The 24224-nt window shown below is 42.4% G+C and overlaps 1 protein-coding gene and 1 long non-coding RNA gene across 3 annotated transcripts in view; both read left to right on the top strand.

The window, feature by feature from the left end:
• Window positions 1-24224, top strand: part of LOC141148167 (uncharacterized) — a 113083-nt gene that overhangs the window by 32390 nt on the left and 56469 nt on the right. The gene's annotated exons all lie outside the window — the stretch shown is intronic.
• The window catches only part of LOC141147507 (uncharacterized), a 48813-nt gene that overhangs the window by 6015 nt on the left and 18574 nt on the right, over window positions 1-24224 (top strand). Inside the window, exon 2 of the long non-coding RNA XR_012245058.1 lies at window positions 20927-20971. This is a non-coding gene — a long non-coding RNA (uncharacterized lncRNA). The remainder of the gene's footprint in view (window positions 1-20926; window positions 20972-24224) is intronic.

The following is a 24224-nucleotide window of genomic DNA, read 5'->3' as shown; positions in this document are numbered from 1 at the left end:
AAACGTACGGAATAAGAAGAAAAACTAGAAAATGCATTTCCTGGGGAAAATGCGTGGGAATGCTGAATTGCTAAAACGGCCCCCAGCAAAATTGCCCCCATCATATTGCCATCAAAACTGTCCCATCATATTGCCACCATCAAAACTGCCCCATCAGAATTGCCTCATCAAATCTGCACCATCATATTGCCACCATCAAAACTGCCCCATCAGAATTGCCCTATCAAAACAGCCCCATCATATTGCCACCATCAAAACTGCCCCATCATATTGCCACCAGCAAATCTGCCCCATCATATTCCTCTATTATAAATCAGTACATAGTGTGTCTGTCCCCTCCCCCGGGCTCTGTATTCAGAGCTGAGATGCTCCAGCCACCTCCCCCCCTGTGTATAACAGAAGCTTTGGTAACCATGACAACAAAACAAACACAGTACATGCTGATTAATGGCTAAAATTTCCTGAAATGACCTCTAAACAAAAAGCTTTTTCCCAAAAACTATAAATCCTACAGCAAAGATCTTTATATTGTGAGAATCACAAGACCCAGACCTAGATTTTGATGTATAGTATGTCTCTGAAATATTAAAATTGAAGGCACGGTCGCAGTTTAGAAATTGCCCTTCAAATTTGAAGGGGCTAGAGTGTAGTTTCAATGAATGTCAATGGACGGTGTGAGTTGCAAACAAATGGTCATATTGTGAAAACTATCAGGACTATGGCTTAGCCGTGGACATGTTTAGTGGCAGCAGGGATAGCTGAACGTTTTGATATAAGATTTGTGTAGGTGTGCTTGAAAATGAGGGAGTGGCGGCAGTTTAGAAATCATGTTCTGATTTTTCAGCTTTTGTCCCCTCCCCCGGGCTCTGTAATCAGAGCTGAGATGCTCCAGCCACCTCCCCCCCTGTGTATAACAGAAGCTTTGGTAACCATGGCAACAAAACATACACAGTACACTCTGATTAATGGCTAAAATTTCCTGAAATGACCTCTAAACAAAAAGCTTTTTCTCAAAAACTGTAAAAGATATCAAACTGAAAAGATATAGCCAGATAGCTGAATATTTTGTGAACATTTTAAAGTTTGTTTGGCGTCTCTAGGTGAAAGTATGAAGGAGCTGAAACTTTTGGGAGCGGAAGAAGATTTTAAGTTTTTCAAGCATGCTCCCATTGACTTCAATGTTAAAAAAAAGTGATAAAAAGCTTAATATTTTAAAAAGTATAAATGGTAGAAAAAAAGTTGAAAAAGAGCACACCTCAGCTAAAAGAGACGAACATTTTGATAGTTGAATGGTTTTAATAACTGAAAGTATGCAGAAGTTACGCATTACCGAAAAACGTACGGAATAAGAAGAAAAATAATAAAAAAACGAATAACAATAGTGGGACTGCTAAAGCATTCCCACTAATAATAAAAAAACGAATAACAATAGTGGGACTGCTAAAGCATTCCCACTAACTAGAAAATGCATTTCCTGGGGAAAATGCATGGGAATGCTGAATAGCTAAATTGCTAAAATGGCCGCCATCAAAACTGCCCCATCATACTGCCATCAAAACTGCCCCATCAGAATTGCCCCATCAAAATTGTCCCCATTAAAACTGCCCCATCATATTGCCACCATCAAAACTGCCCCATCAGAATTGCCCCATCAAAACTGCCCCATCAAAACTGCCCCATCATATTGCCACCATCAAAACTGCCCCCATCAAAACTGCCCCATCATATTGCCACCTTTAAAACTGCTCCATTAAAATTGTCCCCATCAAAACTGCCCCATCATATTGCCACCATCAAAACTGCCCCATCTGAATTGCCCTATCAAAACTGCCCATCATATTGCCACCATCAAAACTGCCCATCATATTGCCACCATCAAAACTGCCCCATCAGAATTGTCCCATCAAAACTGCCCCATCATATTGTCACCATCAAAACTGACCCATCATAATTGCCACCAATAAAACTGTCCCATCATAATTGCCCCATCAAAACTGCCCCATCAGAATTGCCCTATCAAAACTGCCCCATCATATTCCTCTATTATAAATCAGTACATGGTGTGTCTGTCCCCTCCCCCGGGCTCTGTATTCAGAGCTGAGATGCTCCAGCCACCTCCCCCCCTGTGTATAACAGAAGCTTTGGTAACCATGGCAACAAAACAAACACAGTACACTCTGATTAATGGCTAAAATTTCCTGAAATTACCTCTAAACAAAAAGCTTTTTCTCAAAAACTGTAAAAGATATCAAACTGAAAAGATATAGCCAGATAGCTGAATATTTTGTGAACATTTTAAAGTTTGTTTGGTGTCTCTAGGTGAAAGTATGAAGGAGCTGAAACTTTTGGGAGCAGAAGAAGAATTTAAGGATTTCAAGCATGCTCCCATTGACTTCAATGTTAAAAAAAGTGATAAAAAGCTTAATATTTTAAAAAGTATAAATGGTAGAAAAAAAGTTGAAAAAGAGCACACCTCAGCTAAAAGAGACGAACATTTTGATAGTTGAATGGTTTTAATAGCTGAAAGTATGCAGAAGTTACGCATTACCGAAAAACGTACGGAATAAAATTATTAAAATTAAATTTAAAAATAAATAAAATCGAATAACAATAGTGGGACTGCTAAAGCATTCCCACTAATAAAATCGAATAACAATAGTGGGACTGCTAAAGCATTAACACTAATTAAAACTAGAAAATGCATTTCCTGGGGAAAATGCGTGGGAATGCTGAATTGCTAAAACGGCCCCCAGCAAAATTGCCCCCATCATATTGCCATCAAAACTGTCCCATCATATTGCCACCATCAAAACTGCCCCATCAGAATTGCCCTATCAAAACAGCCCCATCATATTGCCACCATCAAAACTGCCCCATCATATTGCCACCATCAAAACTGCCCCATCAGAATTACCCCATCAAAACTGCCCCATCATATTTCTCTATTATAAATCAGTACATGGTGTGTCTGTCCCCTCCCCCGGGCTCTGTAATCAGAGCTGAGATGCTCCAGCCACCTCCCCCCCTGTGTATAACAGAAGCTTTGGTAACCATGGCAACAAAACAAACACAGTACACTCTGATTAATGGCTAAAATTTCCTGAAATGACCTCTAAACAAATGGCCGTATTTTAAAAACTATACATCCTACAGCGAAGATCTTTATATTGTGAGAATCACAAGACCCAGACCTAGATTTTGATACATAGTATGTCTCTGAAATATTAAAATTGAAGGCACGGTCGCAGTTTAGAAATTGCCCTTCAAATTTGAAGGGGCTAGAGTGTAGTTTCAATGAATGTCAATGGACGGTGTGAGTTGCAAACAAATGGTCATATTGTGAAAACTATCAGGACTATGGCTTAGCCGTGGACATGTTTAGTGGATGCAGGGATAGCTGAACGTTTTGATATAAGATTTGTGTAGGTGGGCTTGAAAATGAGGGAGTGGCGGCAGTTTAGAAATCATGTTCTGATTTTCCAGCTTTTGTCCCCTCCCCCGGGCTCTGTAATCAGAGCTGAGATGCTCCAGCCACCTCCCCCCCCCTATATATAACAGAAGCTTTGGTAACCATGGCAACAAAACACACACAGTACACTCTGATTAATGGCTAAAATTTCTTGAAATGACCTCTAAACAAAAAGCTTTTTCTCAAAAACTGTAAAAGATATCAAACTGAAAAGATATAGCCAGATAGCTGAATATTTTGTGAACATTTTAAAGTTTGTTTTGTGTCTCTAGGTGAAAGTATGAAGGAGCTGAAACTTTTGGGAGCGGAAGAAAAATTTAAGGATTTCAAGCATGCTCCCATTGACTTCAATGTTAAAAAAGTGATAAAAAGCTTAATATTTTAAAAAGTATAAATGGTAGAAAAAAAGTTGAAAAAGAGCACACCTCAGCTAAAAGAGACAAACATTTTTATAGTTGAGTGGTTTTAATAGCTGAAAGTATGCAGAAGTTACGCAGAACCAAAAAACGTACGGAATAAAATTAAAATTAAAATTATTAAAAATAAATAAAATCGAATAACAATAGTGGGACTGCTAAAGCAGTCCCACTAAAAATGCATTTCCTGGGGAAAATGCGTGGGAATGCTGAATAGCTAAATTGCTAAAATGGCCGCCATCAAAACTGCCCCATCGTACTGCCATCAAAACTACCCCATCAGAATTGCCCCATCAAAACTGCCCCATCATATTGCCACCATCAAAACTGCCCCCATCAAACCTGCCCCATCATATTGCCACCATCAAAACTGCCCCATCAGAATTGCCCTATCAAAACTGCCCATCATATTGCCAGCATCAAAAGTGCCCCATCAGAATTGTCCCATCAAAACTGCCCCATCATACTGCCATCAAAACTGCCCCATCAGAATTGCCCCATCAAAATTGTCCCTATTAAAACTGCCCCATCATATTGCCACCATCAAAACTGCCCCATCAGAATTGCTCCATCAAAATTGTCCCATCATATTGCCACCATCAGAATTGCCCCATCATATTGCCACCATCAAAACTGCCCCATCAGAATTGCCCTATCAAAACTGCCCCATCATATTGCCACCATCAAAACTGCCCCATCAGAAATTCCCCATCAAAACTGCCCCATCAGAATTGCCCCATCAAAACTGCCCCATCAGAATTGCCCCATCAAAACTGCCCCATCATATTGCCACCATCAAAACTGCCCCATCAGAATTGCCCCATCACAACTGCCCCCATCATATTGCCACCATCAAAACTGCCCCATCATATTGCCACCTTTAAAACTGCTCCATTAAAATTGTCCCCATCAAAACTGCCCCATCATATTGCCACCATCAAAACTGCCCCATCAGAATTGCCCTATCAAAACTGCCCATCATATTGCCACCATCAAAACTGATCCATCATAATTGCCACCAATAAAACTGCCCCATCATAATTGCCCCATCAAAACTGCCCCATCAGAATTGCCCTATCAAAACTGCCCCATCATATTGCCACCATCAAAACTGACCCATCATAATTGCCACCAATAAAACTGCCCCATCATATTCCTCTATTATAAATCAGTACATGGTGTGTCTGTCCCCTCCCCCGGGCTCTGTATTCAGAGCTGAGATGCTCCAGCCACCTCCCCCCCCTGTGTATAACAGAAGCTTTGGTAACCATGGCAACAAAACAAACACAGTACACTCTGATTAATTAATGGCTAAAATTTCCTGAAATGACCTCTAAACAAAAAGCTTTTTCTCAAAAACTGTAAAAGATATCAAACTGAAAAGATATAGCCAGATAGCTGAATATTTTGTGAACATTTTAAAGTTTGTTTTGTGTCTCTAGGTGAAAGTATGAAGGAGCTGAAACTTTTGGGAGCGGAAGAAGAATTTAAGAATTTCAAGCATGCTCCCATTGACTTCAATGTTAAAAAAAGTGATAAAAAGCTTAATATTTTAAAAAGTATTAATGGTAGAAAAAAAGTAGAAAAAGAGCACACCTCAGCTAAAAGAACATTTGATAGTTGAATGGTTTTAATAGCTGAAAGTATGCAGAAGTTACGCAGAACCAAAAAAAGTACGGAATAAAATTAAAATTAAAATTAAGTAGATTAAAAATAAATAAAATCGAATAACAATAGTGGGACTGCTAAAGCAGTCCCACTAATTAAGTTTAATAAAAATAAATAAAATCGAATAACAATAGTGGGACTGCTAAAGCATTCCCACTAATAAGAAGAAAAACTAGAAAATGCATTTCCTGGGGAAAATGCGTGGGAATGCTGAATAGCTAAATTGCTAAAACGGCGCCATCAAAACTGCCCCATCAGAATTGCCCCATCAAACTTGTCCCCATTAAAACTGCCCCATCATATTGCCACCATCAAAACTGCCCCATCAGAATTGCCACCATCAAAACTGCCCCCATCAAAACTGCCCCATCATATTGCCACCTTTAAAACTGCTCCATTAAAATTGTCCCCATCAAAACTTCCCCATCATATTGCCACCATCAAAACTGCCCCATCGGAATTGCCCTATCAAAACTGCCCATCATATTGCCACCATCAAAACTGCCCCATCAGAATTGTCTAGAAAATGCATTTCCTGGGGAAAATGCGTGGGAATACTGAATAGCTAAATTGCTAAAATGGCCGCCATCAAAACTGCCCCATCATACTGCCATCAAAACTGCCCCATCAGAATTGCCCTATCAAAACTGCCCATCATATTGCCACCATCAAAACTGCCCCATCAGAATTGTCCCATCAAAACTGCCCCATCATATTGCCACCATCAAATCTGACCCATCATAATTGCCACCAATAAAACTGCCCCATCATAATTGCCCCATCAGAATTACCCCATCAAAACTGCCCCATCATATTCCTCTATTATAAATCAGTACATCGTGTGTCTGTCCCCTCCCCCGGGCTCTGTAATCGGAGCTGAGATGCTCCAGCCACCTCCCCCTGTGTATAACAGAAGCTTTGGTAACCATGGCAACAAAACAAACACAGTACACTCTGATTAATGGCTAAAATTTCCTGAAATGACCTCTAAACAAAAAGCTTTTTCTCAAAAACTGTAAAAGATATCAAACTGAAAAAATATAGCCAGATAGCTGAATATTTTGTGAACATTTTAAAGTTTGTTTGGCGTCTCTAGGTGAAAGTATGAAGGAGCTGAAACTTTTGGGAGCGGAAGAAGAATTTAAGGATTTCAAGCATGCTCCCATTGACTTCAATGTTAAAAAAAAGTGATAAAAAGCTTAATATTTTAAAAAGTATAAATGGTAGAAGAAAAGTTGAAAAAGAGCACACATCAGCTAAAAGGGACAAACATTTTGATAGTTGAATGGTTTTAATAGCTGAAAGTATGCAGAAGTTACGCAGAGCCAAAAAACGTACAGAATAAAATTAGAAATTAAAATTAAGATTAAAAATAAATAAAATCGAATAACAATAGTGGGACTGCTAAAGCATTTTTGTATTTGCTTGATACTTCATATTTTCACCTACAGACGCCAAACAAACTTTAAAATGTTCACAAAATATTCAGCTATCTGGCTATATCTTTTCAGTTTGATATCTTTTACAGTTTTTGAGAAAAAGCTTTTTGTTTAGAGGTCATTTCAATAAATTTTAGCCATTAATCAGAGTGTACTGTGTTTGTTTTGTTGCCATGGTTACCAAAGCTTCTGTTATACATAGGGGGGGAGGTGGCTGGAGCATCTCAGCTCTGATTACAGAGCCCGGGGGAGGGGACAGACACACCATGTACTGATAATATATATATATATATAATAGAGGAATATGATGGGGCATTTTTGATGGGGCAATTCTTTTTTTTTTTAACCATAGATTTTTATTATAAAGTTTCAGATTATACATAAAGTACGAAGCATTGTTTACAACATATGACATAAACAGGGTGAGTGTTGAATGACAGACATATTTCCACAAAGAGATATATCTACTTACATAGTTACATAGCAGGTGAGGTTGAAAAAAGACACAAGTCCATCAAGTCCACCTATGTGTGTGATTATGTGTCAGTATTACATTGTATATCCCTGTATGTTGCGGTCATTCAGGTGATTATCTAATAGTTTCTTGAAGCTATCAATGTTCCCCGCTGAGACCACCGCCTGTGGAAGGGAATTCCACATCCTTGCTGCTCTTACAGTAAAGAACCCTCTACGTAGTTTAAGGTTAAACCTCTTTTCTTCTAATTTTAATGAGTGGCCACGAGTCTTGGTAAACTCTCTTCTGCGAAAAAGTTTTATCCCTATTGTGGGGTCACCAGTACGGTATTTGTATATCGAAATCATATCCCCTCTCAAGCGTCTCTTCACCAGAGAGAATAAGTTCAGTGCTCGCAACCTTTCCTCATAACTAAGATCCTCCAGACCCTTTATTAGCTTTGTTGCCCTTCTTTGTACTCGCTCCATTTCCAGTACATCCTTCCTGAGGACTGGTGCCCAGAACTGGACAGCATACTCCAGGTGCGGCCGGACCAGAGTCTTGTAGAGCGGGAGAATTATCGTTTTATCTCTGGAGTTGATCCCCCTTTTAATGCATGCCAATATTCTGTTTGCTTTGTTAGCAGCAGCTTGGCATTGCCTGCCATTGCTGAGCCTATCATCTACTAGGACCCCCAGGTCCTTTTCCATCCTAGATCCCCCTAGAGGTTCTCCCCCAGTGTATATTTTTGCCACCCAAATGCATTATTTTACATTTTTCTACATTGAACCTCATTTGCCATGTAGTCGCCCACCCCATTAATTTGTTCCGATCTTTTTGCAAGGTTTCCACATCCTGCGGAGAAGTTATTGCCCTGCTTAGCTTAGTATCGTCTGCAAATACAGAGATTGAACTGTTTATCCCATCCTCCAGATCGTTTATGAACAAATTAAATAGGATTGGTCCCAGTACAGAACCCTGGGGAACCCCACTACCCACCCCTGACCATTCTGAGTACTCCCCATTTATCACCACCCTCTGAACACGCCCTTGTAGCCAATTTTCAATCCATGTACTCACCCTATGGTCCATGCCAACGGACCTTATTTTGTACAGTAAACATTGATGGGGAACTGTGTCAAATGCTTTTGCAAAATCCAGATACACCACGTCTACGGGCCTTCCTTTATCTAGATGGCAACTCACCTCCTCATAGAAGGTTAATAGATTGGTTTGGCAAGAACGATTCTTCATGAATCCATGCTGATTACTGCTAATGATATCGTTCGTATTACTAAAATCCTGTATATAGTCCCTTATCATCCCCTCCAAGAGTTTACATACTATCGATGTTAGGCTAACTGGTCTGTAATTCCCAGGAATGAATTTTGGGCCCTTTTTAAATATTGGTGCTACATTGGCTTTTCTCCAATCAGCTGGTACCATTCCAGTCAGTAGACTATCTGTAAAAATTAGGAACAACGGTCTGGCAATCACTTGACTGAGTTCCCTAAGTACCCTCGGATGCAAGCCATTTGGTCCCAGTGATTTTTTTAACTGCCTGCCGACCGCCGGCCGTCAATTGACGGCCAGGCGGCGCAGCTCTCGTTGCGGGCGGACGTCATATGACGTCCTCGCTTTCTTAGGCCACCAGGGGGCGTGCGCGCCGCCGCCGGCGATCGAGCGCGCCGATCGCCCGCGCCCGCCGTGTCACTAGGCATCCGGTGCGCATGCCCGGCGGCCGCGATGTCCGCCGGGCACCCGCGATTACCGGTAACACAGCAGGACCGTGGATCTGTGTGTGTAAACACACAGATCCACGGTCCTGTCAGAGGAGAGGAGACCGATGGTGTGTTCCCAGTACAGAGGAACACCGATCTGTCTCCTCCCCTAGTGAGTCCCCGCCTCCTACAGTTAGAATCACTCCCCTAGCAACACAGTTAACCCCTCGATCACCACCCAGTGTTAACCCCTTCACTGCCTGTCACATTTATACAGTAATCAATGCATTTTTATAGCACGGATCGCTGTATAAATGTGAATGGTCCCAAATATGTGTCAAAAGTGTCCGATGTGTCCGCCGCAATATCGCAGTCACAATAAAAATCGCAGATCGCCGCCATTACTAGTAAAAAAATTTTAAAAAATTAAAATGTTATAAAACTATCCCCTATTTTGTAGACGCTATAACTTTTGCGCAAACCAATCTATATACGCTTATTGCGATTTTTTTTCTATTTACCAAAAATATGTACAAGAATACATATCGGCCTAAACTGAGAAAAAAATTGTTTTAAAGAAAAAAAAAATTGGATATTTATTATCGCAAAAGGTAAAAATTATTGTGTTTTTTTTAAAACTTGTCACTCTTCTTTTGTTTATAGCGCAAAAAATAAAAACCGCAGAGGTGATCAAATACCACCAAAAGAAAGCTCTATTTGTAGGGAAAAAATGATAACAATTTCATTTGGGTCGAGTGTTGTATGACCGCGAAATTGTCATTCAAAGTGCGACAGCGCTGAAAGCTGAAAAATGGCTTGGGCAGGAAGTTTTGGTTACTGAAGCCCCCCGATTCACTCGTGAAGACTGAGGAGAAGAATAAATTCAATACCTTCGCCATCTCCCCATCCTTTGTAACCAGATGTCCTTCCTCATTCTTTATGGAGCCAATATGGTCTGTCCTCCCTTTTTTACTGTTTACGTACTTAAAGAATTTCTTGGGATTTTTTTTGCTCTCCACCGCTATGTGTCTTTCATGTTCTATCTAAGCTGTCCGAATTGCACCTTTACATTTCCTGTTGCATTCTTTATAAAGTCTGAATGCTGAGGATCATCCCTCAACCTTGTATTTTTTGAAGGCCTTCTCCTTTGCTTTTATATGCATTTTTACATTGGAGTTAAGCCATCCAGGACTTTTGTTCGCTCTTTTAAATTTATTACCCAATGGGATACATTGGCTAATGCCCTTATTTAATATGCTCTTAAAGCAAACCCATCTATCCTCCGTATTCTTTGTTCCTAATATTTTATTCCAGTTTATGCCTTTTAGCAAGGTTTGTAGTTTAGGGAAGTTGGCTCTTTTGAAATTCAGTGTCTTTGTGTTCCCTTCATGTTTCCTATTTGTGTGATTTATACTGAAACTAATTGACCTGTGATCGCTGTTACCTAAATTGCCCCGTATTTCCACATCTGTGATCAGGTCTATATTGTTGGTAATCAGTAGCTCCAGTAATGTTTTATTTCTAGTTGGTGCGTCTACCATCTGACCCATAAAATTGTCCTGCAAGACATTAAGGAACTGGCGAGCCTTAAATGAATGCGCGGTTCCCTCCGCCCAGTCTATGTCTGGATAATTAAAATCCCCCATTATGATAACACTTCCCATCCTTGCTGCTACTCCAATTTGTGATAGGAGATCCGTCTCCACTTCCTCCCTCAGGTTAGGGGGCCTATAGCATACTCCCAGTATTATTTTCCCCTCAGCTTTATCCCTTTGGAGCTCTACCCATAAGGATTCCACCTCCTCCCTAGCTCCCTCAGTGATGTCATCTCTCACATTCACTTGTACATTATTCTTGATATATAGACATACCCCTCCCCCTTTTTTACCCTCTCTATCCTTGCGGTATAGGGTATACCCTTGAATGTTTGCCAGCCAATCATGAGAGCTGTTGAATCCTCCTTGTACAACAGTATCTCTAGTTCACCCATCTTGTCCGCCATGCTCCTGGCATTGGTGAACATGCCACATAGTTTAGACGGGTCGCATATTGTCTTCGTATTGGGTGTTTTGAGATTGCAACTAGGACTTGCTACTATACTCACCTTGTGTTTTTGTGCTTTGGTTAACCTACCACTAATGCCCCCAATACTACCCTCTGGAATATCTTCCGTGCTGGCTTTCACTGTCTCTGGACCCTCCCCCCCATCGCCTAGTTTAAAAACCCCTCTAACTTTTTGGCCATCTTCCTTCCCAGCAGATCTGCACCCTCCTCATTTAGGTGCAGTCCGTCCCTTCTATAGTATCGGTTACCGGCTGAGAAGTCGGCCCAGTCCTCCAGGAACCCAAACCCCTCCTTACTACACCAGCTCTTCAGCCACTTGTTTACTTCCTTAATCTCCCTCTGCCTTTCTGGTGTGGCTCGATGTACCGGTAGTATTCCTGAGAATACTACCTTGGAGGTCCTTTTCCTCAATTTAGCTCCTAAGTCCCTAAAATCGTTCTTTAGGACACTCCATCTGCCTCTGACTTTGTCATTGGTGCCAACGTGCACCATGACAGCAGGGTCTTCCCCAGCCCCTCCCAGTAATCTACAAGTATTTGAGGGGCACACCATACAATGCATTTAAATTCAAGATGGTGCTGCTGTAAGACCTATAAACAGTACAAAATATTTTACAGAGCACACATACAAGAATGACATTTCCTGCAGGGCTAGTTAAAAACACCTGAACACCTGAACATATTAAAAAAATACAGGGGTTTGGTCACACTATATGGTCATATATTGCTAAGCCCACTTACTGCGACAAAGTACCCCGAATTAGTGGGTGCCAACGTGCACCATGACAGCCGGGTCTTCCCCAGCCCCTCCCAGTAATCTGTCCACAAGATCCGTGATGTGCCGAACCCGAGCGCCCGGTAGACAACATACTGTTCGGCGCTTCAGGTCTTGGTTACAGATTGCCCTCTCTGTCCTTCTAAGAATTGAGTCCCCTACCACCAGAATCTGTCTTTCCTTTCCCTTTGCTGCCCCCCCACTCTCACTGGAGGAGTTCTTCCCCCGGCAGCTAGGAGAGTCCCTTAGCTCCAGCAGTGCTGGTCCCTGACTGGTTTCACCAATGTCACCAATGTTACTTGAGCCACCCATAACCACGTAGCTTACGACCTCAACATGAGGTAGGACCTGTCACCCCGACTGGGTACAAACTGTGAGCAGGAACCTCTAATAGTCTTAAGCAAGGTAGCCCTCTAATGACCTTAGTGAGGGTCAATAGTGAAGAAATACAGTATATGCTCAATTCTTACTTTGTAGACAACTATCTTATGAACTTCAAACGTTGATACTTTCTTAATACATTAATAACAGAAAACACATACTTTTTAGTATAGTCACAAAGTAATAAAGTCTGGGTTGGATCTTCTGGTGTGACTACTTCTAGTAATGTTAATTATTTATTGATATTCTTATTACTTTATCTAATTAATTACCGTATTTATCGGCGTATAACACGCACCCCAATTTAGGAGGGAATTTTAAGGAAAAAAAACTTTTAGGAGGGAAGTTGAAGGGAAAAAAACTTACATTTAAATGCCCATCAATGCAGCCTTGTCAGTGCAGCCTTGTCAGTGCAGCCTTCCCCAGTGCAGCCTTGTCAGTGCAGCCTTGTCAGTGCAGCCTTGTCAGTGCAGCCTTCCCCAGTGCAGCCTTGTCAGTGCAGCCTTGTCAGTGCAGCCTTCCCCAGTGCAGCCTTGTCAGTGCAGCCTTGTCAGTGCAGCCTTCCCCAGTGCAGCATTGTCAGTGCAGCCTTCCCCAGTGCAGCCTTCCCCAGTGCAGCCTTCCCCAGTGCAGCCTTCCCCAGTGCAGCCTTGCCCCAGTGCAGCCTTGTTAGTGCAGCCTTGTCAGTGCAGCCTTCCCCAGTGCAGCCTTCCCCAGTGATCCCCTGCCATCCTGGGCTTCAAAATCGACGACCGCGATTTGAAAATGGTGCCGAAAGTGGCCGAGAAGAGCCGAGGACCGGCTCTGTGTATTTCGGCGCCGGCGGCGCCATTTTCAAATCGCGATCAGCGATTTTTTAGATCTGTCAGTGGGGGATCGCAGGGGATCGGCGTATAACACGCACCCACGATTTTCCCCTGATTTTAAGGGGAAAAAAGTGCGTGTTATACGCCGATAAATACGGTAAATACTTTTACCACTATATGCCTAGTTGCTTAGCCTAAATATCATAAAACACAATTCACAATTCACAAGTGAGAGGGAGCATAATGAGCTAATTTCCAGACCTCCCAGTTTTTGTGGAAGGCCGGGGCTCTTCTTTCCTTATACGCTAGCATTTTTTCCATTGTGTAGTGGGTATTCACTCTGGAAATTACTTCCTCAATTTTTGGGGGTGATTGAGAGCGCCATTCCCTTGCTAATGATACGTGTGCTGCAAATAGTATATTTAAAAAAACCTTTCTCGGCAAATGGGGAAAGTTGTCTATGCCCAGGCTGAGGAGGGCAAGTTCAGGGTTTAGTGTGCTTGTGGTATTTGTAATTGTATGAATAATGGTAGCTACTTTCTGCCAGAAGGGTTTTATTACCTTGCAGCTCCACAATATGTGTAGAAGATTACCAGTATTGTCACAGTTCCGCCAGCATATTGGGGAGAAGCTCAGGTTCATTTTATGAATACGTAGGGGAGTAAAGTATCACCTATTCAGTATCTTCTGTGCATTATCCCATTTACCATTACTCTTTACCGCTAGATGCCATTGATGCAATGGGAATTCTTTTTTTAGTTCCTGTTCCCACTTTCTCATGTTGGGCAATTTAGCCTGCATGTATAGAGGGGTAGCGAATTTGTAGAATAAGGATATTCCCTTGTGTTTCCCCGAGCATTTGTTTAATAGATAGTGCCATAGTATTTGGGGTATTTTTAGTGGTCTAGGAGTGTTGTGTTTGAGGTAGTGCTTTATTTGAAACAATTGGTATCTTTCCATTGCTTCCTGTCCCTGTAGGTCAGGTGTGAAGAAATGTTCCCCTCTTTTTTTCAAAGTTTGGGTCGAGATGTTTGGGATCAAGTATTCATACGTTGCTAATGGGATTTGTATTTCCTGCATAGTAGTGTCCGTAAATGGCTGTCTTAGCATGGAGGACCATGCTGTTATAGAAGCTTGTACAGTAGGGTACAGTGGAATGACTGGTCTATGGTGTATACCGGCAGCTAACGCCAGGGCTGGTAGATTATGGCCGGGGTGATTTCTTGTTCTATTTCAGACCATTTATTGTCAGTTTGGCATGTGAACCAATATCGAGTTTGTTCTAATATAGCTGCTTGATAGTAAATGTGTGCATTGGGGAGTCCTACACCGCCTACGTGTTTGTGTTTATACAGATGTTTCAGTGCGAATCTAGGTTTTTTGCCTGCCCAAACAAACTTATTTAGAATTTTCGCTAATTGTGAGAAGAATGTTTGGGGGATAGGTATGGGCAGTGTTCTGAAATGGTATAGAAGTTTAGGTAGTATTTGCATTTGATATGCAGCTACTCTCCCCATCCATGATAAGTGCAGTTTGCCAATTTGGACCATCTCTTCATCAACATTTGCAAGTAGAGGAGGGTAATTGCTGGAATATAGTTTAGCGGAAGAGGAGGTGAGCTGCACACCAAGATACGTAATTGAGGGGGGGTCCCAATTACAGGGAAACATATGTTTGATCATGCTTTGTTCTTCTATGGGTATATTGAGTGTCAAAGCGAAACACTTGTTTGTGTTGATTTTGTAAAAGGAGATTTGACTAAAATTGTGCAATAGCTTTTTAAGTTCTTGTATAGAGGCTGCTGGATTGGATAAAGCTAATATTATATCGTCGGCAAAGAGTCCTATCTTATGGCTGTTGCATTGGACCTAATACTTTGTGCCAGGGGTTCTATAATGAGTGAAAAAATTATTGGGGAGAGGGGGCAACCTTGTCCGTACCATTAGATAATAGGAAAGGATCAGATAGGAAACTAGAGGTATATACTTGGGCTGAGGGATTTGAGTATAAGGACATAATTGCTGAATGAATCATTCCTGATATTCCAAATTTGTGTAAAGTTCTTGATAGGTAACCCCAGTGCACCCTATCGAACGCCTTTTCGGCATCTAATGCAAGAAAAATACTTGGTAATTGATTGATTTCTGCGAATCATAGTAGATCTAACGTCCTTCTAGTTCCATCCGGTGCTTGTCTGCCCTTTACAAAACCCACCTGATCCAGTCCTATTAGGGAAGGGGTAATTTCCAGTAACCTGTTGGCCAGTACCTTTGCATATATCTTTAGGTCAGAGTTGCGTAAGGATATTGGCCTATAATTTTGGGGGTGGGAGTTGTCTTTGCCGGGTTTGGGTAGAGTTACTATTATTGCTTGGAGCATTTCTCTTGGGAAGGATCCCGCTGTGGCTGCTTTATTGAAGACATCTACTAGTTTTGGTGCTAGAAGGGAGCTAAATGCTTTATAGTACTCAGCGGAAAAGCCGTCCGCTCCTGGGGATTTGTGCATGGGGAGAGATTTAATAACTGTCTCATTTTCTGCATTAGTGATTGGAGAGTTTAAGGCTTGTAGAGTTGTTTAGTCTACTGAGGGCAGTTGGATTCCTTGGAGGAACTCATCTATCTCTTTATCTGTAGGTTGGTAGGTGGATAGGTCTTTGCTGAGGTTGTAAAGGGATTTGTAATAGTCCCCAAAAGCATTAGCTATGTCCTTAGGGTTATGGAGTGTGGTATTGGATCTGTGATGTTGAATATGAGTGATGTTGGACTTAATATGTCTTTTTTTGATTTGTGAAGCCAGAAGTTTGCTTGCCCTGTTATTTTGAGAGTAAAATGATAGTTTCAGCCTTTTGAAATATAGGTCGTAGTCTGCCCTAAGTTCCTGTTGCAGTTCTTCGTGACAGGAATTAAGGCGTTTCAAGATCCTGGGGGATGTGGAGCTGGGGTCCTTGTGTTGGGCCTCTAGTTCTGCAATAGACTTTCCTTTCCCTCGAGGCAATCTGGATAAGAATTCCCCTAGCGTATGCTTTGTGAGCACACCAGATCGTTGTTGGGGAGCATTCCCCATTGGTATTGATACTAAAGTATTCTTTAAGTTTCTCCTCTATCTCCTCTTTAATGTGATGACAGAAGGTAAGTATTGTTGCGCTGTAGTGGTTTATGGGATGTTTTGTTGCTAACTTCAACCTCAATGGCCACTGGCGCATGATCAGACTATGTAATGTTGAGGATATCAGCCTTATTCACTTTCTGCAGGGTATACATATCTGTTAAAAAAAAAAATCAATTCTAGAGTAGCTATTGTGCACCATGGAGTAATAAGAGTAGTCCCTCTCGGTGGATCTAAGGCAGTGCCAGGGATCAAAGAGCCTTTCTTCATGACACCAGGTACCTAAAGAGGGCCTCTTCCTCATAGCCACTGAGGAGGAATCAATTTCCTCATTCATGACCATATTAAAATCCCCACATATTATGAGATTACCCTTTTGCAAGGATTTGGCAAGTTTAACAACTTTACGGATAAACTTCATTGGCTTAATATTTGGGGCATATAAGTTTACCAGTGTGTAGAGGACCCGGTCTATTTCTGCAATCAAAATAATAAATCATCCATGGGGGTCATTATGAATCTGCAATAAAGAAAAGGTAATGTGTCCTTAATAGCGATCAATACCCCATTTTTTTTCGAAATGTCATTGGCGGTGAATACTTTGGAAAATGTATTGTGCGTGCACTTTGGAGGTTTGCTGCTAGTGAAGTGTGTTTCTTGTGCACACAGGATATCACATTTCAGGTCCAGAGCTGATTTCCACATGGCCCTGCGCTTATAGGGGCCGTTTAAACCTCTCACATTGTGTGATACGGTTTTAAGGTTCATTCCATTCAATGAGTACAAGCTGCTGCCATCTAGTGGTAGAAATCAATAAACAATATGCTCTTGGGCTGATGTTGGGTACGTGTAAGATTTGAGGTAAAGATTCTGAAGAAAATTTCAGAATAGCAAAAAGAAAAAGAAAAACATGAACAAAAAACCAAGCTGAATTATGCAGCAATATGGAACAATCAAACAGTAAAGTTTGCATAGAACAGGTCACAGGAGTCATCCTGTAATTGAAGAAGGGGGATAACTAAGAAACATATTAGCCGAACAACGGCTGCTTCTTGAACCTACACCTGGGTTCATGGGAGGTTTGGAAGGCATCAGGGGTTAGTGATCCTGAGAGAAGTGCCACACGTGTATAGGAGCCATCAGCAGAGGCAAACGTGTATCCGGGTGACGTTTACTTGCCCCTTCTGTTTTGACGGTAGTTGTTTCGTCTGTCATGTAGGGGATCAGGGTCTGCAGCTTCTCCATCCGGTGGTAGAAGATGCCATTTTCTGAGGAGCTCCATACCTTTTTCCAGTGAAGTGATTGCGTGCGATTCGCTGTGTATTTCCAACCGCAGTTTGGCAGGGAATCCCCATTTATAAAGAATCTTATGGTTGCGTAAGATTTTAGTAATAGGGACTAAGTTGTGCCTTGCCGTTAGTGTAGCTTGCGATAAATCTGCATACAATGCGATTCCAGTGAATGGATCAGGGAGCTTGGGGTGCTGTCTGGCAAATCGCATCAGCTGATCCTTTATGTGGTAAAAGTGGATCCTAGCGATGACATCCCTGGGGATTTGGTCAGGCAGGAATGAGGGCTTTGGCAGTCTATGGGCTCTGTCTATGATTATGTCGTTAGGCCCCAGAGACGGCAGAACCGTGGTCATGAGCTTTTGGAGCATGCTCCCATTGACTTGACGCAGTGAGTTCTGCTGGTTTGATCGATTCAGAGATCCCTCTGAACTTAATATTGTTCCTGCGTGCCCTGTCTTCGATGTCCGCCATTTTTAGACGCATGGCTTTGATCTCATCTTCTACATCAAAGTGAGCATCCACCAGCTCATTATGAGCTAGTGTGAATTCCTCCATTTTTTTTTCCACATAATTGACTCTGCTACTGAATGCTGACAGTTCATTTTTGGTGGTATGCATAAATGCAGATATGTCCTGTTGGAGGGCCCCCCTAAGAGTCAATAACATTTCTTTCATCGTGGTATCCAGGATGGGCTGCTCGGATGTAGGGAAAGCATCTAACTGCTGGCTGTGAGAGGATGATTCCTCCATTATGTCTCCCTCTGACCCTGCCTCATCCTGATTCTCTTCCTCCACCCCAATCCTCCTTTTTTGCTTAACAGGGCTGTCAGAGGGTGAGGATGGTTGTGGATAGTGTGTGAAATTAGACTCACCCGAGGATGGCGATGGATGGCTGCAGGAGTGTGCAGGGGATGCTGAGCTTCTGTTCTCAGAGCGGGCTCCATCTTGGGAATCTCGGCCGGCCATGAGGGGGTAGAAGTCGGTCAGTTTTTTCGGTCCCTCTCTCCTTTTTTTTTTTTTTTTCATCTTGACCGCTTTGTTCCCCTTAGTCTCCCCTCTCTATGGATGTAGTTTTGGTTCGTGTAGTTTCGCTGTGAGCCGCTGTATATAGGCCGTTGTGGCAGAGCTCTCTCCTCACACTACCATCCGCTCTGGCTGCCGGCTCTGCCGCCTTGATGGGGCAATTCTGATGGGGCAGTTTTGATGGTGGCAAAATGATGGAGCAGTTTTGATGGGGACAATTTTAACAGAACAATTTTAAAGGTGGCAATATGATGCAGCAGTTTTGATGGGGACAATTTTTATGGGGCAATTCTGATGGCAATATGATGGGGGCAGTTTTAGCAATTCAGCTATTCAGCATTCCCACGCATTTTCCCCAGGAAATGCATTTTCTAGTTTATTATTCCGTACATTTTTTGGCTCTGCGTAACTTCTGCATACTTTTAGCTATTAAAACCATTGAACTATTAAAACGTTCGTCTCTTTCAGCTGATGATGGGACTTTTTCAACTTTTTTTCTACTATTTATACTTTTTAAAATATTAAGCTTTTTAACACTTTTTTAACATTGAAGTCAATTGGAGCATGCTTCAGATCCTTAAAATCTTCTTCTGCTCCCAAAAGTTTCAGCTCCTTCATACTTTCACCTACAGACACCAAACAAACTTTAAAATGTTCACAAAATATTCAGCTATCTGGCTATATCTTTTCAGTTTGATATCTTTTACAGTTTTTGTGAAAAAGCTGTTTGTTTAGTGGTCATTTCAGGAAATTTTAGCTATTAAACAGAGTGTACTGTGTTGCTTTTGTTGCCATGGTTACCAAAGCTTCTGTTATACACAGGGGGGGGGGCTGGAGCATCTCAGCTCTGATTACAGAGCCCGGGGGAGGGGACAGACACACCATGTACTGATTTATAATAGAGGAATATGATGGGGCAGTTTTGATGGGGCAATTCTGATGGGGCAGTTTTGATGGTGGCAATATGATGGGGCAGTTTTGATGGGGCAGTTTTGATGGGGCAATTCTGATGGAGCAGTTTTTATGGCAGTATGATGGGGGCAGTTTTGATGGGGGCCGTTTTAGCAATCCAGCTATTCAGCTATTCAGCTATTCAGACTGATCCAGACTGACTGTGAGCAGGACGCACTACACTAACTTGTAGCTTTAGCTGAACACTGTGCAGAGGTCTCACTACACTAACTTGTAGTTTTAGCTGAACACTGTGAGGAGGACGCACTACACTAACTTGTAGCTTTAGCTGAACACTGTGCAGAGGTCTCACTACACTAACTTGAAGTTTTAGCTGAACACTGTGAGGAGGACGCACTACACTAACTCTAAATAGTCTAGCTGCCTGACTGTGGTACTAATAGGATCAAAAGAACACCAGCAATTTTCTTCAGATAGCTGTAAATACTGTAACAAGACAAGCCTGCCTGTCAGTAGGAAGATAACAGGAACGGATCTAGCTAAACTGAATACAGTGTATATATATATATATGCAACACCTGGGATGCATATATACACACAATACACTGTAAGTGCAGCTAACTGACTGACTGTCCTGCCTAATCTATCTAACTCAAATGAAATGACACTGTCTCTCTCTCTCTCTCTCTCTCAGCACACCGGAACACACTACACAGGGCCGCTGTGCAGGCGGCCTTATATAGTGTGGGGCGTGTTCTAACCCCCCTGAGCAATAATTGGCCAAAGCCACCCTGGCTTTGGCCAATTACAGCTCTCTCTACCTACGGCGCTGTGATTGGCCAAGCATGCAGGTCATAGTGCATGCTTGGCCAATCATCAGCCAGCAATGCACTGCGATGCCGCAGTGAATTATGGGCCATGACGCGCCACACAAATTTGGCGTGAATGGCCCATATCGTTCGCAATTCGGCGAATGATCGAACAGTCGATGTTCGAGACGAACGCGAAGCTCATCCCTACTGGCTATATGTAATGTAGATATCTCCTAAACAGCACACGTTGATTTATTACTTATTATAGGCCTACCTATAGGTAAAAGTCATGCATGGAAGTTAACTTTCACTTTAATTGTACATGTATACTGAGTATCATATGTGACATTTCTGAGGTCCAGGAGGTATGTGGACGACATGTACTATACATGGAGGAGCTTTAGTGTCCAGCTCACTGCCACAACCAGAGGACATAGATGAAAATGGGGAGAGTGGGCCATATGGACAGGGCGACTGAGCATTAGAAGACACACAAGAGAAGTGTTACAGGTAGAAATGATTATAAAGATGAATTTTCCTGTTCCTGAGTCATGTGACTAATAAGTCTCCCTTCCATTTGTTCAATACAGCTTACAGCCGTTGATAAAACACCGAAAAAACAATGTTGGACTCCAGTAAGTATACAAGTTCGGGTCATGACTCTAAAATGAATCAGTGTAAGCATTTGGAGGCTACAAGGTAGAGATAAGGTAGAGATTAGCTGAGCTGCACATTCAGAAGAGTCGGCAATGGGTGTTCCCAGAAATTCAGCAAACTTTCTTCCAGGACTTCACATTTACATAGTTATGCCCCGTAAACACGGTCAGATTTTCCAACGGGAAATGTTTGATGGGAGCTTGTTGTCGGAAATTCCGACCGTGTGTAGGCTCCATCACACATTTTCCATTGGAACTTCCGTCACACAAAATTTGAGAGCTGGATCTCAAATTTTCCACCAACAAAACCTTGTTGTCGGAAATTCCGATCATGTGTACACAATTCCGACACACAAAGTTCCACGCATGCTCGGAATCAAGCAGAAGATCTGCACTGGCTATTGAACTTAATTTTTCTCGGCTCATCGTACATGTTGTACGTCACCGCGTTCTTGACGTTCAGAATTTCCGACCAACTTTGTGTGACCGTGTGTATGCAAGACAAGTTTGAGCCAACATCCGTCGAAAAAAAACATGGATTTTGTTGTCAAAATGTGCGATCGTGTGTACAGGGCATTAGTCTGGTTGAAAAAAGACAAGTCCGTCTAGTTCAACCAAAAAAGGGGGGAAAAAAATGATATAATCCTATATACACAATCCTATTCCCACAGTTGATCCATAAAACAGTAAAAAAACAAAACAAAAAAAAACAAAGCAGGATCCAATTTGCTCCAGCAGGGTAAAATTCCTTCCTGATCCCCTGAGAGGCAATCGTATATTCCCTGGATCAACTTTACCTATAAATGTCAGTACCCAGATATATTCTGTACATTTAAGAAATAATCTAGGACTTTAACCACTTGCTTACTTGGCACTTATACCCCCTTCCTGCCCAGACCAACTTTCAGTTTTCAGCGCTGTCACACTTTGACAAACGCACGGTCATGCTACACTGTACCCAAATGACATTTTTTTTATTTTTTTTCACACAAATAGAGCTTTCTTTTGGTTGTATTTAATAACTGCTGTTTTTTTGTTTTGTTTTTTGCTAAAAAAAACAAAAAAGACTGAAATTAAAAAAAAAAAAAAAAAACAGTTTTAAAGTTTGTTATAAAATTTTGCAAACAGATAATTTTTCTCATTCACTAATGGGCCCTGAAAGGCTGCACTGATGGGCACGGATAAGGTGGCACTGATGGGTGAGACTGAAGGGCATTAATAGGTGGCACTGAAGGAAAGCGATAGATAGCACTGGTGGGCACTGATGAGGCAGCACTGGTGGGCACTGATAAGGGGGCACTGGTGGGCACTGATGGGTACTGATAGGTGGCACTGAGAGGTGGCACTGATGGGTGGCACAGATGGGTAGCACTGATGGCACTGATAGGTGGCACTGATGGCACTGATGGGTGGCACAGATGGGTGGCACTGATGGCACTGATGGATGGCACTGATGACATTGATAGGTGGGACTGAAGGGCATTGATAGGTGGCACTGAAGGGCACCGATAGGTGGCCCTGAAGGGCACTGATGGGTGGCAGTGATGGGTGGCACTGGTATGTGTCACGGATGATGAGGCACTGATGGGCAGCACTGATGAGCATTGATAGGTGGCACAGGTGGGCACTGGTAGGCAGCACCGGTATGCACTGGCAGCCGGCACTGGTGGGCACTGGCCGGTGGCACTGGTGGGCACAGGTACTTGGGTGATGTCTCACCCTCTTCGGAACCGCTGTCCCTCTGACAAAAGCCGGTGATCGCCTTTTTTTTTTCTCACGCTATCAGCGCAAGCAGAAAAAAAGCTGATTACTGATCTTTTGTTTACATCACGTGATCAACTGTCATTGATTGACAGCTGATCATGTGGTAAGGGGCCGGGATTGGCCCCTTACTTTGATCTGTGATCAGCCGAGTCTGCATTAACTCGGTGATCACAGAGCGTGCCGCTCCCCTGCACGGGAGGACATCGTATGACGGCCTCCCAGCAATTAAAGTCCACGCTGTAGCTGAATGACGGGAAACAGTTGATCTACTGAGCTGGCCAGAACCACCTCTAGAGGGAGTCTACTCCACATTTTCGCAGCTCTGACTGTGAAGAAACCTTTCCGTATTTGGAGATGAAATCCAGACGTAAAAAGTGCCCCCTTGTCCTCTGTGATGACTTTAAAGTTAATAACTCAACACCTTGCTCCCGGGTGCCCCCCCCCCTCTCGGGTATGTGCCCAGGTGCCCCCCCCATTTATGTGCTCACTGCAGTTGATGTGACCTCACACCTAAGCGTGGTCAGAAAAGTCTGTTTAGTCTCCCAGGACTTATTGAGATGTCTTTTTCTCCTTCCAATTTATCTGTATATGTCTCCACATGGCGAGGTTAAATCGATGCATGCAAAAGATAAAAAGCTCCACATAGTGCTTCACTCTGTTTAAAGCCTTCAGACCTTATTTAAAAAAAGAAGTTGCACTCACATGTATAAGGCGCTCCAGCGCACCAACTATGTACAGCGTGTTTTTATTCCACAACTCTGTGACAACAGCTCCGTGCTTTGCCAATAGGTATCTCCGCGTCTTGTTCCACCATATGCCCCTCCCCTACGCGTTACGTCACATGGTCACGTGACTTCCTCAGGGGGATTCCTATTGGCCAACAAGATGCTCATTGCTTTTATCCCCAACCCGATTCCGCTATTGCCTTGTCATTCACAGACGTTGGAAATTCACTAATTGTGAGCCGCTGATCTTGGTTAAAACACAGCGTGGCTCAAGGAAACCACATCCAAATCAACCCAGTTCCAAAAGTGTATACGTGTGTTTCTTTGAGATAATATCTGGTTGTTGTCACTGTGCCGTGGTTTACAAAATATTAAACTAAAAATTTAAAAAAATATATCAAACTAAAAAGTTTAAAAATATATATATAAAATATCATACAAGTAGGGATGAGCCGAACACCACCCAGTTCAGTCCGAGCCAGAACCTGCGAACGGACCGAAAATTCGCACGAACGTTAGAACCCCATTGACGTCTATGGGACTTGAACGTTCGAAATCAAAAGTGCTAATTTTAAAGGCTAATTTGCATGGTATTGTCCTAAAAAGGGTTTGGGGACCCGGATCCTGCCCCAGGGGACATGTATCAATGCAAAAAAAACTTTTAAAAACGGACGTTTTTTCAGGAGCAGTGATTTTAATGATGCTTAAAGTTAAAAAAAAGTGGTCCAGAGGACCCGGCGCAT

This window comes from Aquarana catesbeiana, linkage group LG06 (assembly GCF_042186555.1).
Source record: "Aquarana catesbeiana isolate 2022-GZ linkage group LG06, ASM4218655v1, whole genome shotgun sequence".
In the NCBI taxonomy this organism is placed as follows: domain Eukaryota; kingdom Metazoa; phylum Chordata; class Amphibia; order Anura; family Ranidae; genus Aquarana; species Aquarana catesbeiana.
The sequence above is the reverse complement of the archived record's forward strand: the minus strand, read 5'-3'. Positions and strand labels throughout refer to the sequence as shown.